The sequence below is a fragment of the Echinops telfairi genome, unplaced genomic scaffold (assembly GCF_000313985.2).
Source record: "Echinops telfairi isolate 266 unplaced genomic scaffold, ASM31398v2 ScPeMD7_7405;HRSCAF=8443, whole genome shotgun sequence".
Taxonomy (NCBI): Eukaryota; Metazoa; Chordata; class Mammalia; order Afrosoricida; family Tenrecidae; genus Echinops; species Echinops telfairi.
The window spans coordinates 6557633-6568670 of NW_022111305.1; the positions used below are offsets into that span (position 1 = coordinate 6557633).

The 11038-nt window shown below is 37.2% G+C and overlaps 1 pseudogene; it reads left to right on the forward strand.

Moving 5' to 3' along the window:
* Positions 1-650: 650 nt before the first annotated feature.
* Positions 651-1548, forward strand: LOC101656815 (annotated as a pseudogene).
* Positions 1549-11038: the final 9490 nt, after the last annotated feature.

The window sequence follows — 11038 nt, forward strand, 5'->3', positions numbered from 1 at the left end:
CACATGGAGACCCGCACCAGTACTGAGATGCATATATCAGTGTTGTTACAACAACTATATATATATATATTTATTTATACAAACAGTATATGGTTAGGTTCTGTAATTGTTAAATAGTATGATTTTAATAGTATCTTACTACATGGTTATGTTAATAGGTAATTAATTATATTGTACTATTAAAATAAATGTTATATACTATAGATTTCCTTTTGCATTTCCACATTAAAAAATTCCCAGGAAACATCATTATGTTAAAGGAAGAAGGCCTTTTTAGATAACTGCATTGAAAGTGTCCCTTTTCCCTTCTGCAATTTGGCTTTATGTTTGTTCAGAAAAAAAATGAAAACCCACTAAATTTCATACTAAATCATGGGTAAAGTATAATTGGAATGAAAAAAAGCATAAAATAAATGTAAATGGAACACTTACTTAATTCAATCAAGTGGTACATTTTTGTGTCATTTTTTCTGGATTTAGCCAGGACAGACATTCTTGGAAAGAGCTTGGCATTTCTTTTAAGAAATAATTGAAGGGTGCATTTGAATGGCTGTGAATGGCTCTCGCCTGAGTGGACGTGAGCGGTTTCTCAAGCCGTAGGGCTGGACTGAAGCGCCGCAGTACCATGAGGCACCAGTATTTAAGAGATAATGGCATCTGAAACCCACAACATTAAAAAACGGAACCTTTGTAATAATACTGAGGATCATTCCAAGGATCTTCCCAGAAAAAGGAACTCTAATTTCATTAATAAGAACAAGAAGGAGGTTAAGACATCTCCAAAACAGTTGGCTGCTTACATCAATAGAACAGTTGGACTAGCTATGAAGAGCCCAGATAAACTACATAAGGCGACCTATTACAGAAGGAAATTCCTCATCCTCTCCCCAGTCCTTGTTACAGAAAGAAGCAGGCCCCTGCAAGTGAGGGCTGTGTCACGGCAAATAAAGAACATGAACTGACTTGTGCAAATTACGCCATGACAGTGGAACATATTTGATTAACTCCAGTGCTTCTGGTGCTTCAAAGACAGAAGGCCCATCATCAACATATAGTGGCTTTTTTCCTGAGGTTTCTCAGGACCATGAAACAATGGCGCAAGTTTTGTTCAGCAGAAATTTGAGGTTCAATGTAGCTTAAACCTTCTGGAGGAAGAGAAGTGTAAGTGAACTTGTAGCCTATTTGGTGAGGATAGAAGATCTTGGGGTTGTGGTGGACTGCTTTCCTGTGCTCACCAATAGTTTGCAGGAAGAAAAACAATACCTCTCACTTGGCTGCTGTGTAGACTTGTTGCCTCTAGTAAAGTCACTACTTAAGAGCAAATGTGAAGCGTATGTAATAGTTGGTTTAAGCTGGCTTCAAACAGTTATAAAAAGGTGGTGGTCAGAATTATCATCCAAAACAGAAATTTAAAATGATGGAAATATTCAGATTTTAGAACAACAGTGAAGTGGGTTATGGGAACTGGAAAACCATCTGACTTTGGTTCCAGGATACACTGGTAATATAGCTGAGGATGGAGATGCTTGTTTATTACAATTGCATTGAGATGTTTCCTCTGCTAAAGAATGTGTGGTTGTTCAGAACACCCCAGGACTATATGATTTCTGGGGGGGGGGGGATGTATCTTTCTGAAAACTTCGAACTATGGAAGAAATAAAAATCATTTTTTCTTTTAACAAAAGTCACACAATGAAACCACTAATGAAATCCTAACAATCTACTTCACATTGAAGTGGGAGAATATCCCAAAGGAGCAGCTTCAGCTTCAAAGAGGCAAAAGTGCACTATGAAGATTGTTGGCCATTGCTGCGTTTGAAATTTACATGTTTAAGAACTACTGGATCTTAATGCACTCCTGCATATTACATAATATAACTTATACTATGTGGAAAAGTAACAAAGGACTTAATACTAGGAACCACAAGGACCAATCATCCTGAATTTTCTTAAAAATTGTGTTTTATAAGAATACACTTAAATGTGTGCAGCTATTTTCTTATGTTGAAAAGACTGAAAGTTTAAAACATCATACCAAATAATCAATATTAAATTGTTTTTGTTCACACTGAGATACTACTGTGTATGCAAAATGCCTCAATTATTAATACGCCAATGTGTTAAAATACCAAGATCTGTTTTTAAAAAAGAAAACCAACCATGCTTCTGACATGTTAAAATCATTAAATCACAGGTTTATATTCATGTAGAATGTTGAGGAAACCTACTTCACATCATTTTAAAAACTTGACAATATTTTTAGTATATCTGATTTTCTTTTTGTCAGAATCATCATGGCATGTATGTATGTGTTATACCTATACTAAAAACAAAAAATGATTATGTTTTTGTATAAATGCTTAACTGGAAATGTTGGAGTTAGCTAATTTATGTTCACTTTTTATTGTATATGGATTTCTAATATTTTCAGTTCTGTATCATTTAAGTATCTTTCATTGGAGTAAATTCACTAAATATTTCTTTAAAAAAAAAGAAATAATTGAAACATAACAAGTCCTAATGTTAAATGCAATGTGGTACACCCTAAGCCTCAGGTGGCTGATACAGAATTTTTCCCCCATAGCTTTCAGGGATTACTTATTTTTATCAGAAATAGAAATGGTTTTATAAAAAATTAAAAACACATGAATTTGTTGGATTTGGGAGTTTGACTCTTGGAAAGGAGAGTGACATTTCTGGTGACCACTGTAGCATCCATTTTCATCCACCCCATTCCTGTCACTTTCTTAATGACTCTCTAGTTCTATTCCAGTGCTCACCTTTATCCACTAGATGTTAAGTCCATCCTAAGACCTAGCAAGACCTATTATTCTAAACCAATGGTGGAAATAAGGTTGTGGGATTTAATCTTGGCCAATGAGATGTTAAGGGAAGTCAGGAGACCGGCTGGCAATTTCCTCACACTCCAAAACACAAATAGAAACAAGTGATCACTTTTTATGTGTCTGCATCTTCAATTTTGTAGACATATTTTAAAAAGAACAGCATGTAACTTAAAGGAAAAGTACATATACTAAATCATCACACCCACACCCAAAAGAATGAAGAAGAAAAAACTTTGGATGATTGGAAGATCATATCAAATTAGCTCTTATCTTACAAATCGAATGGGTTACACATTGCACAGGCTACAAATAGAAAACGAGAGATGAGAGAAAAGGATAGAAGCAGTTGAAGCACATGGGACCCAGCAGTATAGTCACTCCTGGGCCCGGAGCTTTATTAAAGGCAAGTTTAAATGCCCTTGCTGTGTGTAGCCTGGAACACATGACAGGTTTACACAAAAGATACAGTTTTGCACTTGTTTGGGAGTATACAAAGAAGTACTATCACATCAGCAAAGATGTTCACAGACAGAAGGGGAGGACAAGGCTGGGAGCATGAAATAAATGATGTTTGTAGGCAGCTGCTTCTGCAGCCTTGGCAAGTAACATGAGGCAAAGTGTCCATTTGATCTCAGGCAGAGAGACAGTCCAGCTGCAGCTTCACCAGCTCCCATGGTTAAGCCGTCATGTTTCCCATGGGCCTTGAACTGTGAAATGTGGTGATCCTGTCCCATTTGCCTCAGGAACAAGCAACTTTGCTTCCACAGGTGCTAGCAAATATTTCTGAACAAATGAATATTCATTATCTTATAGATAGATATTATAGATAGACTATGGATTTAAACAAGATAATATTGTCCTAATCATTACACTGCTAAGCCATAGATTTTTATTACTTGTGTTAATTTAAAGTATATGTTTGGCATGAAGAATGAGAATGGTGACCCACAGTAGGTAGGCAGTGAGTATCACAGTAAACATTTATATGAAACCTTTATAAGTAAACTTTAAGAAATGTATCACTAAATCATCTAAGTGATAATATATTCTTCAGGTAGGTAAATAAGGGAACTAGTAAAACGTGTAGAGTTCATTTATTGAGCACCCACTCCTCATAGGAGTATGCATTCCAAATGTTTCACATATTGTTAGCTGAGGATACTCTGTATGTTTGGAATAAGGAGGACTAAGAACGGCAAGTAATATGACAAAGAGTCTGATTGCTTGTTAACAGATCTACGGACAAAGGTATCGTAAACATGATATGTGACGTTAGTTCTGGTTTAGGTTTTGTTTTCAGTCCCATTTGATGTGCTCTTAGGTGTTGGTAGAAACAGATTTCACGTGTTAGAGAGTTTCATGTCCTTGTTGCATTGTCTAGTAGACAATCATTATATGCAGTAGGGGTGATGGTTAACGTTTATAATGGATGAAGGTATCGGTTGAGCTCAGCCTATCAATCAAGTTATAACTAGCTGACACATTTTTGGAGTGGTACCTTTTGCATAAGAGTGAGCCTAACCAGAGCCCAGCTCCCTTTTGACCCTTCACCTTCTGTAGAGTTGGATTTTTTTTCCTGGTTCATCCATCTGTTTTGTCATCTATGGATCCCAGGATCCATCAGCAGACTGCCAATGTGTACTCCTTCCGCCTATCTCAGGTTCATTTACCTTTGTATCCACGCCTCTTGGTTCTTGATTCTGCTTCCTGTTCATCAGCTTCTGAAACTACATGAGTCAGAGAAGCCTTCAGCTCACATCTGTCCAACAGGTTGAACTTACCTATTCCACACCTGTGTGAGACAGTCCTTGATATAAACCTCTTTCTCTGTATATAAACACATGATGTGTTACAACTCTCTAGACAGCCCAACCAATTACAACAGGGCTAGAACTTTGCGTTTAGAATTACTGTTCATTTAATGAAAGTTTGAACAATTTTTCAGAAAATGGAAGCACATATACATACACACGTTAAAATCCCTATTATTTACTGCCACCAAGTCTTTTCCAAGCTCTAATATTTGCTTGACTTTCTCTCAAATAAAATTAAATTTTACTTTAATGAAGGCTACGACTTGAGTTAGCTTCATTTGTCATGTTTTCATTGGAAACCAGTTGACTGCTTGATTTCGTTTTTAAAGCTTTTTTTTCTGTAAAAGAGAATGTGCTTTGAATTATCTCAATGACATTTTAATATTGAAGGTCCTAGTTTTCTTTATTTATGTATCTTATATAGAAGTGAGGTGAACCTAATTTATACATCAGTGTAGAAAAGTAAGAGAAGCTGGAGATTGGAAAATGGATAACTAACGTGCTGGTCAAAAGAGGCAAAATTAGGCTTGAACAATCACAAGGGTACTTCATATAAGACACAAACCCTAAGGAAGTTCCTGAGCATACAGAGGGAGCTTTAAAAGTTGAAATGGTGGCTGATTTGTTTTTGCTTGATGTGTTCTGTTCAATAAAGTGGAAATCAAGATATTCTGACTTAAAAGAAAGGAAGAATGTTGAGCTTGGGAAAAAGTAAATCTTCTGAGAGAAGTCAATTGTGAAATCAATAGGAAAACAAATAAAAAATCAATACGTTTACAAAAGATGAATGGATAGATAGAGAGGGTTTGTCAGAAGCACCCTGTCATAGGTCAGCTCCAAACGCTCATTAATCTTCCCCAGTAAATTAAAATAAAAATATGCACGTGGGATGATCCAATGCTGTATCTTGGCAAGATGGAAAAGGCAGGAAGGTTAATTTATGTTTGGAAAAAAATAGTACTTTGACTTTAGTCTGGAAGTAACATTAATTCTATTTTATGCCTGTTGATTTTAGTAATGGTGAGACAGTAACTTCACTATTTAGCTTTTTGAGAGCTTAATGTGGACAAAAGCGATTGAAAATTTGAAGGTAGCTTACAGTGAGAGGAATAATAGCAAAAGCAAATAGGCTGCTATACTTATAACCCTTACCATCTGCTATTGCTAATGCTCTCTCATCACAGCTCATTCTGATGCCCATTTCCAGAGGGTGATTCGTTTCATGTAGTTACTTCCTTATGAATCACAACCTTTTACACGACTGGTGACTGTTTGCTACATTTTCAGAACATGTAATTTTCAGTACTTTAGTTTTCTATGATTTCTAAGTGGAAACTGCTTAGACTTAATCATTACCCAAACAATTTTGTAGGATAGAAAAAAAATGGTATTTGCATGAATTTCAAGATTTTAATACACTTGGATTGTACAGAGGAGTCTTTATCCAGAGACTAATCCACAATCAGTAATGGGGTGGTTCAAGGCTTAGTGGCAGGCACTGCCTTCTGTTGTGCATGGAGTCCCTAAGAGACAAGTACAGAATCGATGATAGTTAATAACAACAAATGCTCACAAGGATGTAAAAACACCTAATATGAATTAAACTTAGTCCTCATTTTATAACGGAACATTTTGACGAAAGAAAACCAAGACAAAACCTATATATCTCATAGTTATCCAGTGTTGCTACAACAGAAATAAAAGAAGTGTGTGGCTTTACAAAAGCAGGAAAATATTTTCTTGGTTTAAGAAGCTAGGAGACCAACATGAAACAGTAGCTTTTCCCTACAGGAAAGTTTTTCTCTTGCCTGGTTGCAGGGGAAGGCCCTGGTCCCCTTTCAGCTTCCCAGGGACTGGTGTCCCTCATAGATTGCCAAGTGTCTTGGCATCAATTGTTCTCTGTGTCTATGAGGTTCTCAGCACAGCGACCTGAGTCCCCATGACGAGCTCAGTTCTTGGCTCTTCCTTTTTGGTGGAAATTGAGTTTTTTTTATTTATTTAATTTATTTTATATCTTAAAAAAGAGACTCAGTATACATCCCATTGCGTGTATATGGCATCATTAACATAATTTTATCAAATTGTTTTCATTAACATCATAGAGGTTAAGATTTGCAATTCATCACATGATGAAGAATAATTACAATACTGAGAACCGTGGCCTACGCAAGTTGACATATATTTGGGGGGGAGTTCAATTATATCAATGAAAATTTATCTCCGAATATTCATTTAGTAATAATGTCTCTTTACCTCTAATCTCTTCTTTATTTGTCTGGGATAATTTTCACAGGATAAATTACAACATACTATGGATATATCACTCTATTATGACAAACCCAATATCCAGGATTTTTCAAAAGATATGTGACATGAATAGTGATTTACAAGTTCTAAACTCTTATGAAAAGCAAAGTATACGCAAGGTTTTACATTACATAATTCTAGCTTGCTTCTCTCTCATCTCTTTAAAGAGAGTGTGATGCTAGAAAAAGCAAGAATCATAAATCACAGCAGCACAGTTAAGGCGTAGACATTTTTTCAGAGAACTTATTTGGGTCATCTCAACGGATCTCGTCTTATCATTAGAAATAGGGATTTCACTTGTGTTAATTAGTGGAATATTTCTCCTGCATTGTATTCCATGCAGTGCCCCAATTCTGCACTATTCTCAGCAATGTAAGCTTTCTGAAAGGCATACTGCCAACCCCAAGGCAAACATTCTTTCCTGATAACTTAGACCTGCAGAATTATTTGTCTTATTCTGTCACCAAAGTATTTAGATCAGTAACATTTTCCCATTATGTGTATATTTTCTCATTCAGTCTAAAACCCTGTATAGTGTTCCTTTCCAAAATGTAGAAGTGAAAGAAAAAATACCTTTAAAATGGATTTTGTTTAATTGTCCAATTAACTCTATCACCAGATACATCAGCGTCGTATCACTCTTACAGTCATTGGATAAAGACAGGTGAAGGGACATAGACAAAGGATTGGACAGACTTGGGTTCTAATTCTGGATAGAACACTCTCTGGAGCTACCATTTTGAATTCTATGAATTTCAATTTTTCTCAAGAGAGAATGGTGTAAAAATCGCAATGCATACACCTACATATTACTGCAATGGCTAATTATATTGAATGTGTGCAGAATGACTTCATAATATCTGTCTAATAATTTATTAGCATTACTTACAGACTTTTGATAAGTCAGAAGTTTGGGTAAGAATAAACTGAGTTCTTGTTCTCCGCTCAAAATCTGATAAAGTCAAAATAATAATTAAAAAAATATTGGCCAGGCTACATAGAGCGGTATGACCTGGAGGGTAAATTAGGGAATGTTATAGTTGGTGGTGGTGTGATTCACCCCCTCACAGCTAAAGAATCCATAGCATTTGTTTCTTTTAAACCAGCAATAGAAGAAGAACATCTCTGCTGGACCAAGTCTAACTGCAGGAAAAAACTTGACCCCCTCTTAAAGGGATGCTCTGGTGAGGACAGAAACACTCAGGAAAATCCCCTTAAGGTAAACTCAAATTCAATTCATACATGTTTTAATTACATCTGTAGATGTTTTCATCTTTGTTATAATCTGTTGGTTAGAAACAATATATTTTTGTAGTGTTGTAAATTACTTCCTCAAGAGAACCTGAACTTCTTCATTCGAGGGCTTATGGATATGAAAACTGACTCAAATCAGAGAAATCAATTCAAGCTGCGTTCGTGAACCCTTTCGCCTCCCTTATGCATAAGAAGTAAGCATTTCGTGGACTTCATCGATTTCTTTCCCAGGGAACATTACAAGCAGTCAATGCCCTGAACCTCTGCAAGTGAGCCCACTCGCAATGCTTTGAATCTAATGATGATGAAGGGAAGCCTGTTTAATTTTTCTTTGGCGGTAATGTGATGTTCCTTTGTCTCTGCGGTTTTAGTCAGAGTTCTCAAGACAGTAGCCATAAGTCTCACGATAATAACTGATTTATGTTAAGTTCCCTCAAACATGTATTCTTCCCCACTGGGATGAAAGGTGTGCTCTCTAGACTTACCAGGGGTAAACGGACAGGCGTTGCATGTCATCAAGCCAGTTCCAATCTGCACAACTGCGTGAAACAATACTCAGATTTTTGCCATCCTCACAGTTGTTAAATGTTAGCCCAATGTTGCAGTCACTGTGCCAATCCATCCCCTTGTTTGTAATTATTTTGTTGTTGATGACCCTCTATTTTACCACACATAATGGCCTATTCTAAGGATTTATCCCTCCTTATAACATGTCCAAAGGGGGTGAGACAAAGTATCCCCACCATCTTTTCCAAGGAGTGTCCTAACAATTCTTTTTCCAGAACAGATTTGTTTATATTTGTTGTATTTTAAATTGTACCAACACCTTAATTCCAAATATCGTTCACATTGTCCAGCTTCCACTTGCCTTTGAGTTGATTGAAAAATACACTGGTGCACCTTTGGCCTCTGAGTTAGTTAATTGTGCCAACCTGGCCGATAAACACATGTGGGACTAATTGAAAGGCGGAGGGATAAATGGGTGGTGAGCCTCGCCTTTCTAGTTCTCGGGTCTCTAATTTGCGATGGTCGCACCAGCGTGCAGCTGCCTTAGCAGTTCCCTGCTTCAGCTTGCAAGATTGACTTCCTACAAGACATCCCCAAGGAGAAGCCACATGGACCTATCCCGATGCAGCCCTGGGTGCTGGAGCAGCCGTGTGGAGAACCCTGCCAGTGCTGAGATGCGTATTCGTTCACGGACTCAGCTTTCCTCCTGCAGTCGGCATCATTGCCTCTGTTTTGTGAGGTGGAGGACTTTGTGGACTGGTGTTGGGTTAATGGGTTAATGTTGGACTTGTGGGCTTGGGCAGCATTGGGTTGGGATGTTTTCGTTATGCGCACTTTATTTACATAAAACTCTCTTATACATGAGTTGCAGTGGATTTGTTTCTCTAAAGTACCTAGACTAATACAGTCTCACTGTGATATATATTGAACATTTTTAACACGTCTTGTGCAGCAGATTTTCCAAATACAAATACAATATGCTGTTTGATTTCTAGACTGTTGCTTTCATGAGCATTGATTGTGTGGATCCAAATAAAATGAAATGATTTTACCTCCCTTTATTTTGTTTTAAGTATTTTTGTTTTCTTTACATTGAGTTGCATTCCATAATGAAATTGTTAGTCTTTGCTATTCATTAGTATGTATTTCACATCACTTGAGCTGTCAGCAAGGAAGGTTGTGTTATCTGCCTGTCACAAGTAGTTGATTAGCCTTCCTCCAATGCTGGGGCCACAGTCTTCATCATATAGTTCAGCTTCTAGGAGGATTTACTTATCATAAAGATTGACTATATAAGGTGAAAAAATGCAAGTCTTATACATACACTTCCTGACTTTAAATCATACAGTATCCCCTTGTTCTATTTGAAAGACTACTTCTTGGTATACGGACAGGTGCCACATGAGTGCAGACCTAAACCCTCACATTTGGACCGATAGGTAACATCATGGATGAGGTAGAAAGATGGAAGTTGTCAAGGATTTTGTCTACCTTCTTTTTTATTTATAGTGCACCATTTCACTTCATTTCAGTGTTCAGGGCCTACTCAGTGGGAAATCTAATTATGAGTCTAAAAACCAAAAGGAAGGGTGACGTTATTCCTGAAGAGACGCAGTGGTATCTTCCAAAGTAAATGTAAGCATTGGTCAAACTGGGTTTTTGTTGCTGTTGGGTGCCATCAAGTCAGTTCTAGCTCACAGTGAGCCTTTGTACAACAGAACGAAACACTGCCCACTACTACACCACCTTCACTATTGTTCTTCTGGCTCAGCCCATTGTAGCGGACACTGCCGGAATCCATCTCGTAGAGGGCAGCCTTCTGTTTTCTCTGACCTCTGCTTTACCAAGCATGATGGGCTTTCCCAGGTACTGCTCTCTGCTGATAACATATCCAAAATACGTGCTGTAAAGTCTCACCATCTTTGCCCTTAAGGAGCATTCTGCTTATACTTCTTCCAAGACAGATCAATTTGTTCTTTTTGGAGTTCGTGGTAATTTCTATATTCTTCACCAGCACCATAATTCAAATGCAGAGATTCTTCTTTACTCTTCCTTATTCAATGTCAAAGTTTTACATACACACTAGGCAATTGAAAATAACCTGGCTTGTATCAGGTGTACCTTGGTCCTAAAAGTAACCTCCTGCTTTCGATCACTTTAAAGATGTCTCATACAACAGATTTACTCAGTAAAATGTGTCCTTTGATCCCTTGACTGCTCATTTCATGAGCATTAATAGTGGAACCAAGCAAGATGAATTCTTTGACAACAGAAGTTTTTCTCCATGAATCATGCATGATATTTCCCAGT